General features: G+C 42.8%; 1 pseudogene across 1 annotated transcript; it reads right to left on the reverse strand.

Annotated features, from left to right (window-relative positions):
• Positions 1–13,128: 13,128 nt before the first annotated feature.
• Positions 13,129–16,924, reverse strand: LOC308518128 (large ribosomal subunit protein uL18-like; annotated as a pseudogene). Its single transcript has 2 exons — positions 16,895–16,924; positions 13,129–14,009 (listed from the first exon to the last, which is right to left on the reverse strand). The product of its transcript is annotated as a large ribosomal subunit protein uL18-like (transcript).
• Between the last annotated feature and the right edge of the window lie 8,702 nt (positions 16,925–25,626).

Consider the following 25,626-nt stretch of genomic DNA (forward strand, 5'->3'; position numbering starts at 1 on the left):
ATAGCCACTGGGATATTACACCAGGACGTTTCTCTAACTTGCAAATGTATTTTCCTTCCTTCTCATCCTCTTCCTAGTTTGCCCCTATACAGCTACCCCCCTTTAAGGAATAAATAAATAAATAAACAAACAAACAAGCCCTGACAGGCTTGGCTCAGTGGATAGAGCGTCAGCCTGCGGATTCGAGGGTCCCAGGTTCGATTCCAGTCAAGGGCATGTACCTTGGTTGTGGGCACATCGCCAGTAGGGGGTGTGCGGGAGGCAGCTGATCGATGTTTCTCGCTCTATCCCTCTCCCTTCCTCTCTGTAAAAAATCAATAAAATATATTTTAAAAATAAATAAATAAATAAGACATTAGGAAGTATATCCCTCAAACTTAGGAACCATTCATGGGCAGTCACTGACGTTTTGCTTAAAAAGGGGCCAACAAGGGGGTGCCACTCTGTGCTCCTCAATGCCAACCTGGAAGGCTAGGCCTGTTTTAACCTCCTCTATGACTTGCCATTTGGACTCACCCTTTCAGAGTCCAATGATACCAATTCAAAAAGCTGGTTTCAACACTAATTTATTTGGGGCCATTTTCATTGGCTGTACTTTTCTTTATTAGGAACTAAACATTATAATTGTGGTCACCTCCTCTGCCTGTGAAAAAAGGTGCCACTTTCTACCCCAAAGACCTTCATGGTAATGACTGAGGAACTGACTGTAGAGAAAGAGCATTGAATATCAAAGTACTATTTTGGCACTTTTTGCATTTCAGAAGCCATGCACTACTTGTAGTTTGAGAAATAAAAAAATATATTCTCTAAATGTTGGGTTCTAGAGACAAAAGGGAAACCGATATTGGAAAAAATTTACCAACAATTGCTTATTTTTGGGAGGATTTAACAGACTGTAGTAATTTCTACCCATAGAAGCATGTCCTCATTTCCATGTGGTTCTCTCCCTGTCAATGCCCCTGGTACAAGTGTTAAAAAGAAAGGTAGTACTTTCAGGTCAGCACTGACCTAAACAATACAGTTAAAACTTTTTTATTTTATTTCAGTGAGACCTCTCATTAATAACTTTTATAAAATAGAAAGTTTTTTTTAAAAGGCTTCCACGGTCCACATGATTTGAATGTCTGTCCTTTTAAATAGTGGGTTACGGGGTGTGTCACTTTTTTCTTTGTGTTCAGTTTCCTTTTCAGCTGTTACAGAGTGACATGTTTAGCACCTTCCGCCATCAAAAGAGTTGAAAAAAAATAACTGCTCCCTGTGGGTTCTGGTTGGGGGTCTGCGCCCAGCACCTGTTAACTCCAAGTCAGAGCTCCACGATGCCAGGCTTCCAAGCTAAACTCTACTGGCAGGAGAAGGGCTTGGGGACAAGAAACTGTTTTTAGTAAAAGGCGTGGAATCTACGAGATGGTTATGAAAGTTTAGCTGCAAAATGCTAGACGGACCAATGCATTTGCATATTAGGAGTCGTAATGTGAAGGCCCCTTTTCACACATAGTTCAGGAGTTCAAGCAATAGTCCATGCAGCACAAGTCCTTCATCTAGTCGCTGGACTGAGGCTCAGCTGCACTCAAATACAGTGTCTGTTTAACAAGGAGGGTCTGTTTTTGACAACCTGTGATGAGCCTACGTATCCTGGGCAGAAATAGGCAGGCCTCTTCTTTAGGAAAAGAGGAATCTGAAGAGCATTGAGAAACCCAAGTACTTAGAAATCAGTAAGGGCCTCCCTGGCCACAGCTACGGTGGTGGGGGGTTCACAGGGGGCCACAAAGCAGTCGTCTAATGCTGTGTTTACAATAAGTGTCTGCATTACACATCGCTAAGTTCGAATGCCTGCCTTGCCACTGGCCCTATGATTTTAGGGAAAATTACTTAACTGCCCTAAGACTCACATTTAGTCGCTTCCATATAGGGTTGTTGTAAGAGCCAAAGCATGGAAAGCCTTTTGCTAAGCGCCTGGCACATCACATGTGCTAAAAAATGATTGAAATGTGTGACGAAGTTTAGGGCAGGCTGCCCCAAGATGTGCCACTCTGGCACGCAGATTCTTTTGAGCTGAAAACAATTATTTTTACTACTGAAGTCATTTTAAACTGTGTGATTTGTATGTTGTGATAAGACAGTTTACAAAAAAAAACTCACACCACTTTGAGGTTTCATGGGTAGCAGGCAGCTCCAAGTTCTGCCCTGGGAAAGGTACTTTGTTGGCTGCCCATTGAGGCGTTTAGGGGATAACGTGGCTTCCCACACCATCCAGGCCCTGCACCTCATCTGTGGGACTCAGGAAACGCAAATGGGCGGGAGGGAGCCAGCTACCTGCTGAGGACAAGGAAGCCCAGCCCCACACTGCATCTTCAGCCTCCTCAGCCGCCTGCCCTCTGGCTCGCGGGCTAGGACTGTGTGTGGACCAGGAGGGCGGCTGGCCGCTGTGGTGACCGGCTGTGTGTAAAGGCACCCGGCTGGGGGTGGGCAGCATCAGGAGCTGTCTCCGGCAGGACGGCTGGCATGGGTTGGTCACTCCAGGTCTGAAAGACCACACCCTGTAGCTCAAGTTCAGGAACTGGAGCCCAGAGTAAACACCAAGACCCAGCAAGGAGGCCCCCAAGTCCCTTCCCGGGGCTGACTCAGGGATTCAGGCAGCTTCTCCCACACCCACTCGCAGGCCACAATGGGAACTCAAAGAATGGGGCCTTCCTTCCTTCCTTCTCTCACTGCAGACTTGATGGTCAGCAGTAGCCTCAGGGAATTATAAACCTTTTGGAGAAAGAAGTCACAGGCCAGGGCTGCAAACAGACAATTCAGAAAAAAATCTATTTAATTCAAGGAATGCTACAGAGCTGTGTACCTCGCTCCTGCGGCAAAGACAAAGCCTGGCAGCTTCCCTGCCACCAGCCCTCTTCAGCCCTTTCCTTTTTTTCCATGAAGCCCACTTCAAACCTTCTCCACTAAAGATCAATGGGAAAATGACCAACAACCCCATGGAAAAATGGACAAGGACACTGTATCAGTTGTGGTTCTCCAGAGACACCGAACCAATAGGACATGTATGGCTACATAGAAAGAGATTCGTTATGAGGTATTGACTCACATGATTATGGAGACTGGGAAGTGACTAGATCTGTCATCCGCACGCTGGAGATCTAGAGAAGCTGGTGATGTAATTCAGTTCAAATCTGATGGCTTGAGAACATGGTGTAAATCTCAGGAGATGAGGCGAGGTGTCTCAGATCAAGCAGTGAAGCAAGAAAAAGGCGAATTCCTCCTTCCTCTGCCTTTTGTTCTAGTCAAACGCTCAGTGAATGAAACGATCCCACCTGCACGGTGAAAGCCATCTACTTTACTGAGTCCACCTATTCAAATGCTAGTCTCATCTAGAAACACCCTCACAGACACACCCAGAATAATGCTTAATCTGGACACCTGTGGCCAGTCAAGTTAACCTGTACAATGAACCATCACAGACATGAACAGGCAATTCACAGGAAAAGAGACTAAACTGGCTTTTAAATATATGAAATAAGTCTCTTCCTCACAATTTGAAAAATCCACAGTAAACAAGAGATTTCATTTTTTGCCGATCAGGTTGGCAAAATTTCTCTGTGTCGGTAGATCAGCTTCTCTCAATCAATTCTCCCTAGTCCCTTTCAATGACTCCCCCCTACCCTCAGGGTAAATTCCAAATTCCTTACCATGGTAACAAGACCCTTCTTGACCTTGTCTATTCGCCAACCACCCCTTACATTCTAAAATCCAGCCTTCCCAAACTTGCAGTTTTTAATTCCCTATGTTCTTGCTCATGTCTGAGTCATTAAAGATGGTACTCCCTCTGCCTGGAACTCTCTTTTCTTCTTCTCTTCTCCCGGATAACTTCTACCCATCCTTCACATTTCAGCTTTATGCTCTCTTGCTCCAGAAACTCTGTCATATACCTACTTCTAGTTCTGATTCCTTCCCAAGACTGACAGCTAAGATGGAGCTTATGCCCTCCTAGAACATCACTGTGCCCCCTGCCACAGCCTCTGGCACAAAGTAAGGGCCAAATAATCACGGCACAATTTTTTTTTTAAATATATTCCACTGATTTTTTACAGAGAGGAAGGGAGAGAGATAGAGAGTTAGAAACATCGATGAGAGAGAAACATCGATCAGCCGCCTCCTGCACATCTCCTACTGGAGATGTGCCCGCAACCCAGGTACATGCCCTTGACCGGAATCGAACCTGGGACCTTTCAGTCTGCAGGCCGACGCTCTATCCACTGAGCCAAACCGGTTTTGGCCACGGCACAATTTGATGAAGGCATGGCCAAGCCCCATTTCAAAACGCATTTGATAAAGAAGCATAAGTGGAGTCTTCACTGCTTTTGTGGGATCATTAGGGGGAAATAGCTTAGCCGAGGTACTCTACGGAGTCAGAACTCATCCCTGAAGCCAAGCCTGTACTCATTCCCGCACTACACCCACCCTGTTCACTTTCTTCTGACTAATTTGTTAGAGCTGTCCCTCAGGTGATGTACTTCAGAATTTAAGTAAATTTTGCAGTAGGACATGCCTTCATCTTCCTTTTAAAAACTGTATGTGTGTGTGTGCGCATACACACATGTGTGCCAAAGAACAGCTCTGCTAGATTGGTCTCTGAAGTTCAGTGGTTTGAACTAGAAATTTGTGAGAAGATTGCTCTTTAGCAAGTTTTCCAAAAACTATTTTGAGGCAAGAATGTAGTAACTGTGTATTTAAAAATGTATTTTAGTGGCTGCTATAGACAAGTACAGTCTGTATTGTGTAAGAAATTTTAACATGTGGATACCTCAAATGCACTGTTGAAATGAAGCGATATATACTTTCCAAGGCTCAAAGCTGACCAGTGTCAGAATTAAGAATGTCAGCTGTTGGCAGAAGACAAAGTGTTTGGAAGCTGGAAAGCTATTTGCTCAGATTACTGAGAAGGGGGGGAAATCAATGAGCATGTGAGTCCAAGCAGCCTTCAGACAGAATTTCTAGGAATGCAGTCAGAGTGAAAGTAAAACTTTAAGAAACTAAAAGAATAAAACATCAAGTTGTATAAATAAATAAAGCAGGGAAAGAAATAGCACAGGTCTAGTTTTTAAAAGTATAGAACTAAAGTGGTTAGTTCTTAGCAGATCTCATAGAATTCCCAGAAAGAAGGAAAGAGAGCAAAAAAGAAGAAGAAGAAGAAGAAGAAGAAGAAGAAGAAGAAAAAAGAATGCTCACACTGGATTATCAAAGCTGTTTTCTGTTCCTTAGATCCAGAGCTGTAAAGCAGTACCCACAACCAAACTGTGCTCTCCACCACAAACCTGGCCCCTCCCTGGCCTTCTAGCATCCTGAGCTCCACTCCCTCCCTGCTTCTCACCCACGTAGAAACCTGGCACCCTCCCGCACCCCAGCTGCTGGCCCAAGCCTTGTCACTTCTTACTTCTTGTCAGTCCTGTCCACAGCCGTTAGCTGGAGCAAGCCCCTGCCCCGTCTCCTGCCTGGCCACGGGCAGGAAGAAGCCTCTGTGCTGTGAGCAGAGGGCTCTGGAGATGGACCGTCCAGCTCACAGCCTGGTCCCAGCACTTACTAGCCAACCAAGGTTGGCCCAGCTATTCTGTATCTCAATCTCCTCTTCTGTGCAAAGAGGGGGACCATAGCGTTTTGGCCCCTCGAGCTGTGTGAGGATCAAATGAGATGAAGTTCATAGGACAGTATTTGGTCCACAGTAATGTATTCCATAAACGTGAGCTACCATTATTCCTTATTATTGCCTGCCTTTCTTGCCTCCTTTAAATCCATTTTTCTGGAATGGTCATTTTCATTAAACCCTGAGCCTTCCCCTTCCTCATGAAAATACTTGTTGAAGTTCTCTGTGGCTTTTAGGAGAAGCCTAAACGCTTACACAGGCCTGTAGGGCCAGGCTTGGTCTGGGCTCTCCTCCCTCTTCACCCCCATCCTACACCCTTCCCCCCTTTATTCTCAGGGCTCCAGACACTCTGATCTTCTTTCAGTTCTTCAAACCCACCGAGCTTCCTCTCACCTCAGGGCTTTTACACAAGCTGCTTCCTCTGCCCGGAACGCCGACTCATCCTTTCCGTCTGGGCCCTGAGCCTCGTCATTTCCTCAGGGAGACCTTGCCCAGCCTCCCTAACTAGGTCAAGCTTCTCTGTGGCACCATGCATTCTCCTCCATGGCGCTCCTCTGAGTCCTCACCTCGGTGGTCACTAGAATAACATCTCTCTATGGCTGCATGCAGTGAGAAGCTCTATGAAGGCAGAGGCAATGTCTGTTTGTTTGTTTATTTATTTATTTATTCCACCCCTTAGAGCCTAGTATAGTTCCTGATATATATTGCATGGTTGATACTCAATATCTTTGAAAGAAGGAAGGGAGAGAGGGAGGGTGGAAGGAAAGAAAAAGGTATGCCAGGGTGTCCTTGCCTGTTCTGGAGGACATGCTTCCCTAAGTATCTGTGATCACCAAGAACCATCTCAGACCACAAGCCTTGTGTGCTCTCCCACCTCCCACTGCCTTTGATTCATTACGGTGTTTAATTCTCAACTCAATTCCAGTGTTGATTCTTAGGGAAAATGGTTCTTACACTGGTATTATAGTGTAACCTCTGAATGCGGTTTGTGGCATATTTTTCCTTGTACAGACATTTTGTGGTCCCAAGATAGGTGTGATGTTGCAAGGGAAAAATTCCAGCCAGAACCAAAGGGATTCCTTGTGCAATGTCTCTGCTTCTCCCTGGTACTTATGCCCCCTACTGACAAGTGAACTGTGTGAGACGCTCCAGTACAAGCAAAAGACAACGGAAAGATGGGAGTAGGGTAGAGAAAAGTCTTCCCACATCCACCATTTTCAGCCTCCCGGAGAAAACACTAGGAAATGAAAGTAAACCTACAGGAGCCTTTCCTCTGAACTGTAGGCAGAGGAGAGAGGGCCACTCCTCTTGCTGTATTTGAGTGAATGTAGATGAATTGCCAAAGAACCAGAGCAGAAAGAATGTCACAGGGATGTTTTATCCTTCATCTAATCCCATTCTTGTATGAATGAGGCAACTGAGGGCCAGAGAAGTGAAGGGGCTTGCCAAGGTCATACAGAGGCCTGACCGTAGAGAAGAAACCTGAGGCTGATTGACTAGCACTTTGAGCTCCTACCCATAGCTTAGGTACTTTGCCCAAATTAAATCCTTACATAACTATACGAAGTAGGTTTCATTACCCCTATTTTACAGATAAAAACACTGAGGTTCAGGCAGGCCTGGTGCAAAGATGAAAGCTGTGCAGTGGAAACATGCTGAGGCTGACACTGCAAGGCGTCCTTGATCTTGTGCAAGCTAGCACTCTGCACCTGAGCACCCTTATCTGCAGGGTAAAACCACAGGCTCTGGTTCGCCCGAGTCACTCCTGGTTTACACCTGTTGTCCCAGTGTCATTAGTAATAGCACCTCTTTCTCTTTCAGAAGTGCCCCAGTTGGGATAATCAAGTCTGGTCACTCTTCTCTCTACAAAATGGGGATATTAGTATTACCTGCTCACGGTATGGTTGCAAGGAATCGATGGGATTTTGCACATAAAATGTATGGCATCTGGCACATAATAAGCACTCAATAGATGTTAGCTGTTGTTATTATTATTATTATAATTAGGGAGGCAGGGAAGCTAAGCTTTCCTATTTGACATTCCCATCAGGGTCTCTGTGAATGACACTGCCTGGAGTTGTGCAGAGCCAGCTTGGTTGGCTTCAAACTGGCCCTGTGGGAACAGCACCAGCCACTCTGGAATAGAGGCCCTGCGGAAGCACAAGCTTGCCGTTTCCAGCTCTGAGCCCATCAGAGTCACTGCCTGGGCCTTCTTGGGTCACATTTTTGAGATGGAATTTTTTTCCTTCTTTTCACTCTAAAGCCCAGATTTCTTAAAGAGTAGTGTCAAGGAGGGAATCCTACAGAGTATCCCTCCTCCAGTCCCGGCCCACGCTAATTAAGTGAGTGGCTTAAGGGATTGGCCTCCTCTTCAAGATTAAAAAGTGGGTGTGAATGTTTTTCTCTGGCCACCTTAAATGTTCTTGATTACAGTAATAAAAATGTTAAGCTCTACTGCTTCTCATTGGAGTGAAGGCAGCTGAAAACTCCTCCTTCCCTGAAGAATCTACTTGTTGATTCTAGTGCCTCGAAACAGGTGTTCTTTAGATTGCTTTTTCTAATGGCTTTTCACTGGAAAGATGGGTTTAAATGTCGCTTTGAGCTAATCAGTGATTGCTTCTGTATTTATCTAAATTTATGTCTTTGATTCTGTGTGCTAGATGAGACATTACCTTCAAAGTCTATAAACTTAAGTAAGGCAGGTGATTTTTAATTAAGCTCTTTTCTTCTTCTGTCTGCCATATTTTACGCAAAATATATATATTTTTTTATTTTTTAAAGGCTAGTTTAAATCTATATTTGAACTTCCAGAGTCATCTTTAGATGTCCTCTAGCACCAAGAATGGTGTGTCCTACAGGATGGGTATTCAATAAGTATTTTTGGAAAAGGTATTTTAATACCTTAATTTGGATTGCAAACAAATTGGATTTGTTTTCTCTAGGCGTTTGGGTTCAGGAATTCTTTAAATATTGTGTGAACTGTCATGTATTTGCATCTATGTTTATTCTATTCTCTCTTCCTAGAATTTCCTCCACTCCATCTCTCTTTGGAAAGCTTACATTCACTCAAAGTTCTCATCAAATGCCAATTGTTCTATGAAACCCAGCTTGCAGTCTCCAACCAGATACGGAGTCAGAGTCTTAGCACAAAGGATCTGCAAAGGATCATATCTGGTTTTCCAAAGCCCACCGTACTCTGGGCCTGCACTATCTTATATGGTGAGTATTTGTGCCTTGACTTTATTCACCTGTTTTGAGCATGTGAACTTTTTAAGAGACTGGGTATACTCTGCTAAACCAAGTATTTGTGGTAAAAGATAGTAATTGCTTAATGAATGGTAAATGTATAGTTTGAAAGAATGGCTTTTTAAAAGTGGGGTATACCTGAACATATAAATGGTTAATGTTGCTCTTCAATCGAGCCCCTACAACATGGAGCTTTAGAATTCAGAGGCCATCAATTCAGACTCTCCCATGTGAAGAACATTGGGCTCAAGAGAGTCTTAGCGTCCTGTGTAAGGTAACCTGGCTGGGGAAGACCAGAGTACAGCCAGCAGATCTCCTGAGGGCTCCTCCAGACATTTCTCAGGCATAATTTAACATGTATCAGTTTATCCTTGAGTATAAAGTACACTTCAACATTGAATATGGTAACTGGCTAACTATTCATCGTTCCCTCTCTCCCTCCCTGTTAGTGCCTGTTTCTAAGCAGCAAAGTTGTGGTTCAGTGACTTCTGTCTGGGTAATATGAAAACAGGGCGCCCAGCCAATTTTGATGAGCTAACTATTTCCCTAAATTATCATGCCTAAGCAAGGGGCCCTAAACCTGCTGTTCAGCACTTATCATCGGATCCGGGGGATGGGCCATACACAGGCACATCATCAAATAGCTGGAATTTTATATTTAAGATTGTCAAGCAGTGAAAATTGTCATCCTTAGAAATGACTGACAGTTCCTCTGCCTCATTTCTGCAACATTGAGTTAGGTAAAATAAAATTAAAAATCGACTTCAGTCTTTTTACAGATTTCCTGCTGAAGACACATGTGACAGGACTATAAATTTTCACCAGAAATTGATGGGAGGACAGGCACTGCAAAGTGCCTGGAAGACTTTGCAAAAGGTCCCAATTAACAGAATGCAGCTAACACCTCAAAAAAAAAAAAAAATGAATACTGCAGTGGGAATGAATCTTGCTCGGAGTGCTGGGTTGTTGGCTGATTGCCTGGGGAGAGTGGTGCCCAGGGCTTGCCAGCTGGCTGATCCACACGCCTATAAAGGATGTGGTCAGCTTACACCTTGGCAAACTATGATTTTGATGGAAATCTTAGAGGTCGGCAGACGTTCTCCCTAGTAAAGTACGTGAGATCAGGTCATTGCTTTTATTTAAATGAAAAAAATATCTTGATGGCCAGAATTAATAGGACCACGTCGGTATTCTGTTCCAAGTGAGAGTTCATTACTGGATCATAACAGATAAATATCCTGAAGGAGACACAGGATGTAACTGAAGGTGGCACATTCAGCTAATCCCCAAATTAAAGCAGCCGTGCCACTGAAACCGGCAGCAGGCTCATCAACATCTGCACCTCTTCCCACAAGTTCCACTCAATAAGCATTTTTGCAGACTCTGAACCCCAAAGCTGCTGCTATCCCATCCTCTTACATTCACTCACATTCAGCTGTGTGTAGTTGCTTTGTTTGTTTTGCATAGATGTGCAGACAGGGGTCAGTGTAAATACCCTAGTAGCCCGCAATGGCTAGCTTCATGCTTTCACATGGAGGCACTCCATGAATGAAAGAACTGCAAAGAGAGAGTCTCTATTCCAGAATCCACACTGAAAATCACAGCCATTTCTAAACTGTCTGCAAAATTGACAAAGTTCTTATCAATCTTCAAAATGGATAAGGGGGTACTTTTTTAGTTTGGTTTTTTTTCTCTCACCTACTGTTATTATCCTTCACACCTGATTTTAAATATATGGATGAGGGAAAGTGAATGGGGATGTGAAGGGTAATGTGTAAGTACGTGAGAAAAAAACTGCAGAGCACCCCTTATCTGCTGTTTCCCTTTCCTCAGCTTCAGTTACTTGCAGTCAACCTCAGTCTGAAAGTGTTAAATGGAAAATTCCAGAAAAAAAAATTCATTCATTTTAAATTGCTTGCCATTCTGAGTAGCATGATGACATCTTGGGAGTCCTGCTCAGTCCCATCCGGGACGTAAATCATGTTTCCATGTTGTATGCACTCCCTGCCTGTTAGTCACTTAGAAGACACCTTGGTTATCAGATTGACTGTTGTGGTGTTTCGGTGCTTGTGTTCAAGAACCCTTATTTTACTTAGTAACTGCGCCAAAACATAGGAGTAGTGATGCAGGCAATTTGATTATGCCAAAGAGAAGCTGTAAGTGCTTGTTACCTATTGTCTGAAAGTCAATAGTGGCCTAACGCTAGGCCAAGTAATTAGCCTAACGCTAGTGGCACCTTGTCATAAGAAGAAGGATGAGCACAGTGCAATAACACACGGATGTTGAGACCACATTTGTCCTTTATTTCAGAATATTGTAATAATTGTTCTATTTTATCATTAGTTATTGTTATTAGTCTCTTAGTGTGCCTAATTTATAAATTAAACTTTATTATAGGTATGTATGTATGTACAGGAAAAAACATAATATATTTAAGGTTTGGGTCTATCTGTCATTTCAGGCATCCACTGGGGGTCTTGGAATGTATCCCCAAAGGATAAGGGGGACTACTGCATAAAGAAGTTTAAAGAAAGAACCTTTGTTTAAAAGCTATAGATAATTAGTTGGGGGAGAATAATTTTAAATTACTAAAGTTTAATACAGTAAATCAAATCGGTGTTAATATTTGTGAGTATGTGATTGTGAAACAATGGACTTAATGACTAGCTGTCTTTGTAAGACTATTGGTAATAGAATCAATTATGGTTCATTATTAACTATATTAACAGAAAATTAGCCTTTGCTAGCTTCTGAAAACATGAGGTTGTTATAATAGACTGTGGTCCCTTACCAACATATGAAAAACTTGTAGGCATATAAACCACCTCTCTTTCCAGAACTAAAGTAGATTAGATGATCAATTAATGGCTAAAATGTTATTATGTCTCTTTTAAATATTTCTTGTCAAAGACTTAAATATTCCTGATTCAACTTGTGTTTCTATTTGAGCAATATAATTTGATCATAATTGGTTTCATTTTGATTGTCTTTACATTTTGGGTACTTATTATCTTTTCTCGGATCCACTGGGAATGCCAAGTACCTTTTTTTTTTTTTTGCTATTTAGCAAGTCAGTGAGGAGCTTCCCACTGAGTGCCTTAATTATTGTTAATTGAATATTGTAAATGGTTTTTCAGGATAACCATCTTGGCAATTCACCTAGCATTTTCCTCACTTAGCAAAGTTAAAAGCACCAAGAATCCCTTCTACCCTTTTCTATACAGTCATCAAATCAAATACTGGCAGTAACTGATTCCTATTAAAACTAGTCTCTTCTTTTTTAAATGTCACATCACATGCATACTTCATATGGCACTTGGAACATGGTGGCTGCTCAATGAATATTAAATGACAGCTGTCCTTTTAAATAGAATGATTCCCAGTTCCAGTCTAAGAGAGAACATCCGATTTTGCTTCCAGAGCTCCCACAGTGCAACTCCTCCAGCATGGCAGGCCCAGTACTCTAGGGTAGAGCTCTTCCATTGTCATGCACCAGTACCAAGCTTTCTAGGACTATTTGCTATTCTCTAATCAAAAGAAGAAAAAATAGTAAATAAAGAGCCCTAGAAGACCTGAGATTGTTAGAAGTGCTACAGGCAGAAAAACTGGAGAGTAAGAAAATCACTGAGCCAGCCTTCCTATATATTTCTTGCTTTATATTTCTTGCCTTATGCACAATATAAAAGAAATGAGAAGTGTATGATCTTTTTTTTAAGCTTTCAAACTATGTCTCCAATTTTAAGGGGACTGGGGCTAAGGCTTCAAAAGAATGAAGTTGTATTGGAGGTTGGTTGCAGCTACATAAAATCTTGCCTTCTTAATTATTTATCTTGCTTAATCAAGGAAATCTCAACCATTGTTATGAAATCAGGACCAGAAGAAACCTTAAGACATAATCTAGAACAGTGGTTCTCAACCTTCCTAATCCCGCAACCCTTTAATACAGTTCTTCATGTTGTGGTGACCCCCAGCCATAAAATTATTTTTGTTGCTACTTCATAACTGTAATTTTACTACTGTTATGAATCGTAATGTAAATATCTGATATGCAGGATGTATTTAGGCGACCACTGTGAAAGGGTCATTCGACCCCCAAAGGGGTCGCAACCCACAGGTTGAGAACCGCTGATCTAGAGCCTCCTTTCTCACCAAGGTGACCCATCAATTATTTTTGTTAGCTGACTGGTCAAGTTTATAATTGTCTTTGTATGAAAAAAAATCTTAGAAAATTGTGGCTTGGTTTATTAACTCTTAGCAGTCCATTTCTGAGCTCTGAGGAAGTTTGCCTTCTTCTGAGCTATCTGATCGTTTTTCTGGGAAAGAGATATTTTGGGATGGTTCCACCTCTTGTTTTTAACTTCTTTCTTAGGCCTCTTATAGACTAAATTCTCTCATATAGCAGCATGAGCTTTCTTGTACATCTCCTTCATCATGCCTAGAGTTACATTGCTCTTTATGTATGGAGGGAATTGTGTCTTGTGTTATCTTGTTCCAGTAGCTAATGCACATGATCTGCAATGTTCTGACCCATGATGTACTTCCGATGTACTTCTGCCTTGAATTCCTTGCTTTTTTAATCTCACTAGAGAATAGTTTGGTACTGTGAAGGGTAGACAAGACTCTGTCCACAGCTCCCTTCAGGACCCCAAAAGCTTTACTTCCAGTAGTAGTTCTGGCAAACTCTGCAACCAAATAGCAGGTAAAGGCACCGGGTTGACTATCAGTGCTTTCCACATTGTATTCATCTTCAGTCACCTCCACTTGGCCTTCATTCACCTTGTCCATGCCAAATCTGTTTAGAAGCCTGTTGGCCAGCAGCAGGCCAGCACAATGTGCTGCAGCGTAATTTGTCAGGCCAACCTGCACCCCATACTTTGGGTCCATGAGCATAAGCTACACAAACTATTTTATCTCCTTCTATACGGGCATAAGGAATCTGACAAATGCTGTTTTTGTTGGTTACACAAACTATCATCCTGTATTTGGGTGTGTTGTATGTATTTTTACCCTGCATTACCATGCGTTTCTGGGCATAATAATCAATTTTACCCTCTCGTTGTTTTCTACATTTTACTTGGTATCTCTTGAAGTAGGCCTTATTCTTGACAACTTTAACAACTCCATCCTGTGGAAGAGAGACCCATGTCCGTGGCTAGCTATAGACTTACAGGGCCAGCATAGCTCTGGGGTGGGGGAGCAAGGTGGTCCTGAAATTATTTTTTAAAAAAGAAGATAATCTGTTTATTGGGAGGTATGGGCTTCCACATGCTTGGCTAGTAACATTTTCTGCCACAATTTTCCCCTGGCATCTAGCCACTTGCTATTAAGTTTGGCACAGGTTTCAGATTTAGAGACAAACTCAAGGCCCACCTTTAGGAGTTTTCCAGTGTTGAGTGTTATACACTACATGGTGATTTGCCTGCTTTTTTCAACGATTTGATCCTTGTATATTGGATATAGTTTGTAAGACACCTCAAATATTTGGCGATATAGGCCAGAATGTGTAAATGATTGAATAAATAAAATAATAAGGCATGTCCTCAAGCTACAGTTTAAGAACACTTTGGCTAGTTTTGAAGAACAGCTGGTTATCATTACATTTTAATAGAGACAACAGAGCCTGGCCATGCTTCAGCCCTTTCTGATGAGAAATACCCTGACCACATCCTTTTTCCTCCCACTCCTCATTTGCTTTAAGGAATTGACCAGTGGCAGGCATCTGACCATTGCACTGGCCAGATAATGGCCTATAATGTGACCTGGCACCAACAGGTGATCTGAGCCAATCAGATTTAGACTCCTGAGAAATTAACGTGCAGCTAGAATGTGCTAGTTAGTGTGAGGAAGCTGAAACTGAAGAATCTTGATTAGAGAGGAGCCTAAGGGACCATAATGCCGAGCTAGGTTTGAGGGCGCAGAAACTATGCTGAAGTCAAGAAGCTGGGCAGGAGAGAGAAGAGAATGAGTCAGGATGGCCCACAGACACAGCTGGGAGAACAGCTGGGCCCAGAGCTGCCGCTCTTCCTAGAAGTTTCCGCGTCTGCTTCCAGTCCACATGCATTCTCCTGGTAAGCCTCCCGATTTCCAAGAAAACTTGACTGAGCCTTTGTTGTTTACAGCCAAGAGTCTCGACATGTGTCAAAGCATTTCTTTTCTTCCTGTTTTCACTCAGTTACAAAGTTTATACTTGATTACTTTGAGCTTTTCCATTTTCCCAGTAAGATTTAAAAATTATTGTCTCATAGAAAGATCTCTGAGAGAAAAACTTTAACAGAAACCAAACAGAAAGAGATAATTAGACCCATTTACTTATCTTCAAATAAATACTGTATTTAAAAATCCTAAATATTTATGGAAGAAGATTCCCTAACTTCCTCCAATGGCTTGCTCAGTTTTCTCATAAATAGTAGACAGAACTCATCTGCCAAGAGGCCCCACTATCTGATATTTGCACATACTGGGGTTTTCTCCTCTTTTTCTAGTTGCTCTGGGTAGAATATCTGACTTTTTGACTTGACTTCTCTCATACGTGCCCCTGGGCTCCTCTTAACCCATTCTTGGGTGAGTTGTTTCCTTCCCTACGGCCCAGTTTCCTATACCAGAGGCCTATTTGGGGTGAACGGGAATGGTCCATCAGAAGCTGAACCTTTTTAAACTTTAAACATAGTCATACTTATATATTGTGCTATAGAAAGATCCAGAACTTTTTGTCACTCCATCTCCGACAAGGGAAGACTGGTGATTAGCTTGATGGAAATGTAGATCCATAGTGGTTCTGCCATGTTAGTCATTGTCCTTCATTCATCAGAGTCACCTCAAACTTTAAGAAATATGCAGATACTCAAGCCACTAGAAATATGTAACGCTCCTCATTTTCATTCCTTTTGTGTTATTTGGGCCAAATACCTGCCACATAGAGCCTATATTTAAATAATTCATCAATTTTTGGATGTCTAGTTTCTTTTGGGGTCATCTTAAGGACAACATTGACTGTACACAAAATCATACAAGTTGTGTGCATAATCCAATTTGCTCATCAGCTGAACATATCAGAAGGACTTTTCAACCTGAATAAACATGGATGCTGGGTATTCCAAGAAGGATAATTCTGAGCCACAGTCTGATACATGTTTCTATGGTTGATTTCCAGTTAATGGTGGCTGGATTTGCCACATTATCTTTCATTGCAGGGCCTGCTTATTCTTAACTTTATGCACTTTTAACACCTCTTCTATTGAGAAGCTTGAGTTGTAAACATGTCACCTACTTCCTATGGGAAAACCTTAGCTGCTTAATGGTGCTCATGCATAGACACTCCCCCACCCCTTCCCAGACATTCATGCCTCTGTGTCCCATGATGTTCTCGTTCTGTGAGCTGAATGTCCTCCTTGCCTTGTCAAGCTCCCAAGGCCCAGATTAAGTCCCCCTTTTCTCTGAATTCTTCTGACTTTTCCAGTTCTATCTGGTCCCCAGTTCTTCGGAACCTTTAAAGCCTTAGCCATTCATACCAACTTAACTTTTAGTGTAAACTGTAATGGATTGCTTCCTGCTATTCAGGTCAGCCCCTGAACCAAATCACCAACTTTGAAATGGAACTGGGATCGTGGCCTTTACTATGACTTTTTGCTGCATGCATCTGGCCTGGGCATTCATCCTGATACCACAAAAAAATGTTTTGGTTGATCCACTTCAATCCTATTTCCTTTGCACGTGGAAAAGCAATATGAAGCACAGGCACCACCACTTCTTCTGCAGGAAAAGCTAGAGGGACACAAACCTTTGAATTATTCTGGAAAAGGACTTTTATTTTCCCAGGAATTGCCGTGGCGGAAGAGCAGGCTGAAGAGAGAGGACAGCCTCCCAGTTCTTCATAAACTTGCTTCATTAAATTGTTCTAAGAGGATGCTCAGATGTTCTGACATGCCCATATTGAAGTATAAAATCCCATTCAAAAGTGAAGCCTAAATGATAGTTTGTTATCCTTCTGAGCGTGGACAATTAAGCACTCACCATAGTAGAATTAGCCATTGTCAATACCATGGTGTCATCACTACTCCCCTCTTCCCTACATCACAGGGAGAAAATAGATGCCCCAATTAAAAAGTGGACTATAAATATTTGAGTTGAACTGTTACTAGAAGACCTTCTTATTCTCACTTTTTACATATTCTGGGTGTCCAAGATACAAAATTACTTTTACCATGCGCTTCAATGGCTCCATGATTTTTGACAATTAACGTTACTCTGACATTTGCTCACAATCAGTAGGTTTGCGCTTGGAAAGCAAGTCCTATAAATCCTGGCTAATTTCCCCTAAGCCCCAGGACTGGAAATTAGGTTGCTGCCACCAGGGTTTTCACATGACTCAACTCCTCTCCAAGCTCTGCTGAAGCAAAGCATTTGGCACACAAGCCAGTCCATTGCTTCACATGTGAGTATGAATGTGAACGGGCTTTGTAAGTGTCCCCTTCCCCGTGGGGACTTGGGTCTAATAGCCATGATCAGAGAATAAAATAGATCATTGCTGTCACTGAGACTCGTTGGACAAAGAGCATCCCAAAGCTTCAGCTTCTCACAGGGGAAAGGGAGACAGACAGTACCCTTCTACATGACTGCCTCTAGTCCACCTGGGGGTCCTGGAAGCAGCACAGAGGGCCTGGAAAGCCACCTAAACCAGCTGCAGGATGAGCAGAAGCAGAGCAGGGGGAAGGAGAGGCAGAGGAGTAGCCACATTCAAGTAGGGAGCAGCGCAAATGAGAAAGACCCAGAGGTGGGAAGCACAAAGGTCTGGACCGGGTTGGCCATGGCCGCTGCTCTGGGGAAATCTCTGGGGAAGACCTGTAGCACCGCCGGCCCTGGGGCACAGCCGCCATGGTTCAGAGAGCACAATTCAGAATGGATTGTTTCCCACCAAACATCTGAAGCAGAAAAAATACGATGAACTTAAAAAGTGGAATCAGAAGTCTTGAATTCATGTTCAATGCAGTGAGGTGCTGAAGCTGACTCCTGAGAGCCAGTATCTCTCTCTCTCTTCCCGACTCCATGTTCAGTGAGTCAGGTCGATGCCTTGAAACTGGCCGTTATTGGAATGTTAACACCACAGAAATTGGCAAATTAAAAGTCAGTGTGGTAGGAGCCCCCTACCCACCCCTCCGCAGAAAGTCACCGCTGCACATCTGCCACATCGGTCATTTGAACCTGGGCACATTTTTTATTTTTATTTTTATTTTTTTTTTCTTAATTAAATCTTTATTGTTCAGATTATTACATTTGTTCCTCTTTTGTAACTTCTCCAAATCTTGAATGATACCTACTTCACAGGGGTATTGATGTAAATGTGACAATTAACTTGGAAGTTCTCTGTAAATTCAAAAGTTTCTACAAGTGAGCGATTCATTGTTTGAAGTAAAATGTTAAGTACAAAGTTTTAACACTTATTAAAATTAAAGCATATTATGATTAACCTTTTTAGCTTAAAATATGATATAGGACAAGATTTTAGAAAGTACAACATATAGAAAGCAGCATATTAGACTCAGTTAAAACTATTATGTGCAGGTTACAAAAGTCTAACTCAAATTGGCTTCAACAATGAAGTAAGTTCATTGTCACCTCGACTAAAAAGGCCAAAGAGAGGGCCGCTTAATTCAGCTAGCTCAATCCAGAGACAAGGCTTAACCAGCAGCTCACACGATGTCATCATAGAGCAGGATGACCATATGTCCCTGTTTACCCAGGAGAGTCCAGTTTATTCATCCTGTCTGGTTTGGCATTCATCTTGCCTCATTTCATTCTCAAAGTTTTCCTAGTTTAGAAGATAAATGATATGTTTACTTAATCAAGGTTTGCTCTCTCTGCTCAGTTTCTGTGTTGTAGGATTCACCCTCTAGTATCACATGATACATTTCCCCCAACCCACCCACCCATTGCCTATAGCTCCAGCTTCTTCCATGTGGGTAGAAAATTACCTATAGCAGCTGAAGACCTCACACCCTGACACCCCTTGATTTAGTGGGACAGAAAATCACTTCCAACAGCACCTAAACAAGTGCCGGGACTCACTGTTTCTCCCTGGTCCGATTTAAGTCACATGGCCATTCCTGAGCATCCATTTAGGAGCATGGGTTTGCTGATGGACTTAGCCAGTCATGTTCATACCTAGAGTAAGAATAAGATAATTCCACACAAATCATGCAACCAAGAATGAGGATGGGTGAATTCTCCCAAGGAACAACAGTAGCTGTGGGCAGCAGAAGAGGTAAGTGGATACTGGAGAGGTAATTAATACCAAGCCAAAATGATTTTGTCCATTTCCCAGTCAGGTTCATTGCAGAACCGTAAAAGCACTGGAGCAGGGATCAGCTGACCCAGTTTTTAGCTTTTCCACTAAGTAGCTGGGATGGTGGGCCAGCCTGCCCACGTCTTAGACCTCAGTTTCCTGTTATTGTTAGGTAAAGTGCGAAGGTAGGCCTAGAGTACTTGAAAGATTCTGTTTCGCTCTATGTGTTTAAGTTATGGCTATATTTTCTCATCAGTCTTCAGAGTTATCAGCTCCAGGTTTATTTCCTTACCTGATTTTTCTCACTGGAGTTCCATAGACCTCACCTTGGCTTTAGTCTTAAAGCTAGAAGCCTTCCCACTCTGGTGGGGATCTGAAGTGTTCCATGGCTCCTATGAAGTCAGTCATATTCTTTAACTAGCTAACTATCCCCACAGTTTACAACTTGTGTCAGAGTCCAGGAAGATTTGCTTTTAGTTTTTTCCCAGTGAACCAAACAAGTCATAAAAACAGATTTATATCATGGTTTCCTTACAGCTGCATTTCATCCTAGGTTTCTTAAATCAAGAAATTGACTATCATAATGGCTGAATGAATAAAACACGGCAGCAATGAGTGACTGCCTTTAGCAAACGGAGAGGGAGGCTTATTATTTAAATGCTCCTGGTTACATTAAGTGGAGCAAAAGGCTTGGAATCGAAAGTAAGAGAAATAGGCAGCCGCGTCAAAAACGCCACCAAGCTGTAAATAAAATATGAAACTGGCTTAGAAAGGGAGCATTACATCGAAGTCAAACACTGATATATAGTCCCTAATTGTGAGACGTTTGTAAAAGGTGACATGACACCTGTCAGTTACCCACAGCAGCCAGGAAGTAGATTACATGAATAATTCACGACCCGGTGCCCTTTGTTGCTAAGCCGTCTAAGCCCAGTCCATAAAATAACTGCTGATACGAGAGAAGGAAAAATATGTTTAAGTTGCAAGAGCCTTATGTTTCACATGGAAATGTTCTAAAGGCAGTTTCATTATGGAACTATGTTCCAGTGAGCACCAGTGGCTAAATAATTAACATGTGAGCCTTGATCAGGTGTAACAAAGGAGGGGGCTTGGGCTCTGGAAACTTTATATGCTCCCTAGGGGAGGCCCATAAGAGAATCTTCAGTATCAGAAACATCATCACGGCCTTACAATTTTCTCACCCTCCCAAACAGCATGCAAACCTTTAAGAAGGCCAAGTCTGACTTTTGTTTTGGAATCATGCAATTATAGAATATTAAATTTGGGAGGTCACTTAGAGATAGCCTACTTCATTGGTTCTTAGAGGCAACAGAAACCTGTTTTTCACAGTCTCATGTGAGAGTACACAATGTAAGACAGATAGCAGTGGGATTGTCTTAGTTGACTCTGGCATGGTGGTGAGGAGGAGGATAAAATGGTCAGGAACTACCTACTCAGCAGCCCCCTGCCCCACCCCAGCCCAAGCCCCTGCAGGGATCCGACTGTCCTGTTTCCCAGATCAGAAAATGGAGGCTCCTGAGAGACAGAGGGGCGCACTGAAGTCCCAGAGCCAGTCAGTGGCAGAGCTGGGACTGAGAGCCAGAGTGCTGCCTCCCGTGCAACACACAGACACATGTACCACTGTAAGTACAGCTTGTCTACACAGCCACGTGAGTAGCCAGGATTTGGAGAAATACCAGTTCTGCAGCTCCCAGGACCTCACAAGTGAGCATGAGGAATAAAAAAACAACAACTGACTCTTTCATCTGTGGTCTGGGCCCAGGCAGCCTGATACCTACAAGCCCCACCTCCCCCACTCCAGTGTTGGCCACAAGGCCAGGGTCAGAGGTCACGAGCCAGGTGGAAGGTGGGGCCTTGGAATGCCCAGGGGACTGGGCAGGCAGCCATAGGTAACCGGAGCCAGCCATCCAATCCATCTGCTTCCCTGAGCTGCTGTAAGAAAAAGTGTCATTGGAGAGAGAGCTACAGAGGTGGCTGATTCCAGCAGAGAATCCAGCAACGCTGAGGAGGAAGATTTTCTCACCTCGACAAGGTGGTTCATTCCTTGTAGCTTCCTTCCTTCATAATGAAGATTCCAGCAGACAAAGGGGAACAAAAAGAGGTTGTGTTTCATAGAGTAAATGAAAGAAAGACCTTCTTTTTCATTTTAGGCTTATTTGCTGCCAAGGTTTGGCTTTGTTTTTGTTTTTTGTGTTTGTTTGTTTTTTGTTTTTTGTTTTTAATTTGCAAGGAGATTTCATTCCTGTGTAAACCTACTGTGTGCAAATGTTTTGGCACAGGTTTTCTCTAGTGTTTGCTATTGTCTCAGTTGATTTACATAAAAGCTTTTCAGGAGGTTTCCATTTCTAGGAAAATGGTACTGGGAAAGGGAACCAAGTTTCTGATGTGGGTCAAAAGTAAATATAATTTCAAGACTTTCTGAATGTATTTCTTTGCAATCAGTAATCACTTTTATAATGAACACATAATCATTTGCTTACAAAATAATAATGTGCTGTTGGTTTCACTGGAAATGCTGAAGATGAAATGTTTTCATTCTGACCATGCCAACCAGCCTGAAACAGGGGAAAGTGGGCATCTTGATGTCACAGCTGGTTTGAGGCTGATTCTCTCAGTGCGTATGTCACTATGCCCCTTTGACTATGTGAGGGTGGGAGAATTTCTTTCAACAAATGGAGGTTATTATTAAACGAGTCAATGATTTTCTAAACTAATTAAGGCTTGTTCCAATAATGCTTCAATGTCTCGCAAGGACGGCCTGGGGAGCTCTTCTCTAGTACGAGACTGGTGGGGCGAGAGCAGCTGAGGTGAGACCAGCAAATGGATAGACCTCCCGCCAGCCTCAGTTTCCTTGTTTGTAATTCGAGTGCCTGCCTCACAGGATGGCTGCGAGCATGATGAGGTGTGCGAGAGGTGTCCGTTACAGGTGGTGAAGGGTAGTGATGGAGAGCGCACATCTTGGAGCAAAAGGCCCGTGTTCGAATCTCTCTCAGTTGCCACTTCGTAAGGCAGGTATTATAAAGTTTCCATATCTCAGTTTCTTCATTTTAAAATGGCGATAATAATGCATAGTAGGATTGTTATGAAGATTAAAAACGAAGTTCTCAGAATGGTCCTTGGGAGATCCTAAGTGTTTGCTGTTATCCTGAGAGTGGTAGATTTCAACCACTGGAACTTTGCAGCTGAGAAAACTTGAATACCTTGCAACTGACTGTGTTGCCAAATATTGATCCATGTCCCAAATATTTTTTTTCACAAGTGAGGTTAAATGTTATCACCACCTGGCTCATGTGGCTGTTCTTCAGCACTGAGAAGAATTATTATCTGCCTGGATTATGGTCTTTTAGAGAATCCAGAGGGAAAGGTTTTTCGTGCCGCATTGAACCCGTGGTTTTCCTGAGGAACCAGCTACATGCCCTGAGCCTCCCTCACTCTCCACCAGTTGTATCCGCTCCATCCAGCACCACAGGACCCGCTTAGCTGGACGCCGTCTGCTAACCCCGAGGTAACTAGATGTAGCCGTGGTTATAGCAGGAATAAATGGCACATATTGACCAGAACAGAAAATTGTGTATCTCTCCATATGCTAAGATTAATAGTAAGTTTTTTCAATTCTCTGAAACTTGCTTCTTTGTCCCAGTGTTCACTTCTCAATACCTCACATGACCTGCCAGAAATTCTAAAATGTGAATCTGGGCCTCAAACACAAAATTGCTGAAAAAATGCTGGCTTACAGAGTCACTCAAGTAGTGCTTCCTCCACAAAACCATCCCACGCTCTCCCTGCCCTTAGAAGCTGGCCCCTCGGTGCTGTGTCGGACTGCTGGCAGTCCTCAGCCTCAGCCCTGAAGGCAGAGCATCCTAATGGCTTGTTTGCAGGTCTGTTTACCTGAGACTGTTGAACTCCATAGGGCAGAGCCACGTATATTCACCTCTGTATCTCTAACCCCCAGCCCACTTCTGGCATAGGGTGGGAGCGGGCCTGATTTATCCAGTAGGCACAGTTTGCACCATGCCCAGGACCTACAATGTTTTTTAGGAGGGTCCATGAAAAATTTTAAATGTCCCTTAACATCAGAAGAAAAAAAGGAACTGTTAAAGTAGAAGTAAATTTTAAAATTTTTCTTGATATCAGAAAAAACAAAGAAACTTTTAGGGCCCTAAAATCTATTCAATTGTCTTAATGTTTGTTTGTTTTTTAATGGAGAAAGGGCCCCAAAAAGACAAAGTGCTGAGGGCCCACAAAAGTCATAATGTGGTCCTGGTATTGAAAGATGAAGTAAACAAGTGAGTAAATATGCAATGACTGTTTAAAAATGCTTTACAAATGACACAGTGCCATGAAAATGTAGCTTATTACTAAAAGCTGACAGTTTTATTGCTGCCATAAAGTTCTGACCTTTAGGACATTAGCCTCTAAGGAGTTTAAATTATTTTTCCAAATTGAAGGCTTTTTAAAGTCATATTCATATTCTTTCTTCCTATGAAAGAAACGCTTTAAGTGACTTCCTATAAAGAATATTGTAGTGGCCTGACTGGCATGGCTCAGTGGTTGAGCGTCAACCTATGAACCAGGAGGTCACGGTTCCATTCCCGGTCAGGGCACATGCCTGGGTTGTGGGCTCGATCCCCAGTGTGGGGCATGCAGGAGGCAGCCGATCTTTCATCATTGATGTTTTTATCTCTCTCTCCCTCTCCCTTCCTCTCTGAAATCAATAAAAATATTTTTAAAAAGAATATTGTAGTGTAGACAGGAAGGGGGCAATACAGGCGCAGAACAAAAAGGCTCCAGTAGTCAGAAGAGCTGTCCAGGTACTTCTCACTTACATACCCAGCATATATGCACACGAAGTGAGCACTGGATGAAAAGCTGAGTTCCTAAAGAAAGGGAAGCAAAATGACTGTTATTTTTACCAAAAAAAGAAGTCCATGAGCCTAACGTTCATGTAATGAAAGCTCACGACTCCACAATCACGGCTCACCGCTGAGAAAAGTGAACTCGAGTACTTCTGGAGTGATCTGGTGCTATATTCTAACCTTTGAGTTGGTTGATGACAAATGAATCCTATCAGTCTCTCTCTTGGAAAATATAAACTCAGGGGACACTGATGCCCAGAATATCTTCCAAGGGATGCTGAGACCATTCTGACCCGGAGATCACTCAGGAGACGCTACTCTGGGCTTCCACACGTACTAAGGCGAATCCGGACACATCCGTTTCTTGCAATCTTGAAGAGCCAATCTAATGTAAGAAAGAAACTTTACTTTCTGAAATTATTCTCAGTAGAATTCCTTTAAAATATGAGGCCTCGTGGTGCATTAAAATATTAGAGTACAAAACAACCATAGGTGGTGAACTTAAGGAAAGGGTTATTTTTTCCTTTTTATTCTAAGACATTTTTTTCCATAATGCAGCTTTATTAGTCATGCAAGAATAGAACAAACAAGAGTTACAATTTATGGAGCCCCAAACCATGCCCTAAGCTCTTCATACACATTTTTTTATTCAAGGAAAAAAATGAAATACAATGTGTTTTGCAAAAGTCATTTTGCAGAACTATTGAGAAGGACGTTGTTTCACCTATAAAAGCAGCACAAATGCAAAATCAACTATAATTAAAAAGCTACCATATTATTAGCTTCCTGTTTAGTTCCTGAGTTGTATGTTCCTAGGCTGGGCTTCCCCTGGCTTGGTTTTGACTTGAGGCAGGGGTCAGAGAAGAGTTCTGATGAGAACAGGCTCTGGGGAGAATGGTCATGATCGGGTTCCCGGGAGATGGGCAGCCAAAGAGCAGAGAGCAAAAGGAACAAAGATGTCTAGCAATGGACAACTACCACCTCCTGAGTGTCTGCAGCTGTTCTAGGCAGCCATTCCGGGCATCTTACATCCATGCACAAATGTCTCATGATGGATAGGCTCCTGTGTGCCAGGCACCACGCCAGTGTCTGTGTTATTAACAAACCTTCCCAATACATCAACAGGGCAGGTCCTATTATTATCACTGTCATGTTATTAGCAAGGACACTGAGGCAAAGAAAGCTCAGTGCCAAGATCACCCAACCAGTAAGGGAGATAAGTCTGGAACCCAAACGCGAAGCTACAGAGCCCAATGTAAAGCTCAAAACAATCCCAAGAAGTAGGGACTTTCATTAATCCCTATTTGACTTGCAGAGAACATGAGATTCAGAGAGGCCAGGCGACTTCCTGGCGTTTACCTAGTGAGTAATTAGCAGTGATGAGAAGTTTATCCAAGCAAACCGGGCCCCTGAGCCAACACACTGACATCACTTCAACACATGCGCTCCAGCCTGTTTGCTGAGAAGGGATATAATGGTGTGATAAAGAGGCTGCTGCGCAGGGAAAGGAGGCAGGGAGAGGGGCACAGAAGAGGCTCTGGGGGGTATGGCCGAAAGAAAAAGGGGACCAGCTCTGTGCTTGACAC

The sequence above is a fragment of the Myotis nattereri genome (assembly GCF_964212035.1).
Source record: "Myotis nattereri genome assembly, chromosome: 4".
Taxonomy (NCBI): domain Eukaryota; kingdom Metazoa; phylum Chordata; class Mammalia; order Chiroptera; family Vespertilionidae; genus Myotis; species Myotis nattereri.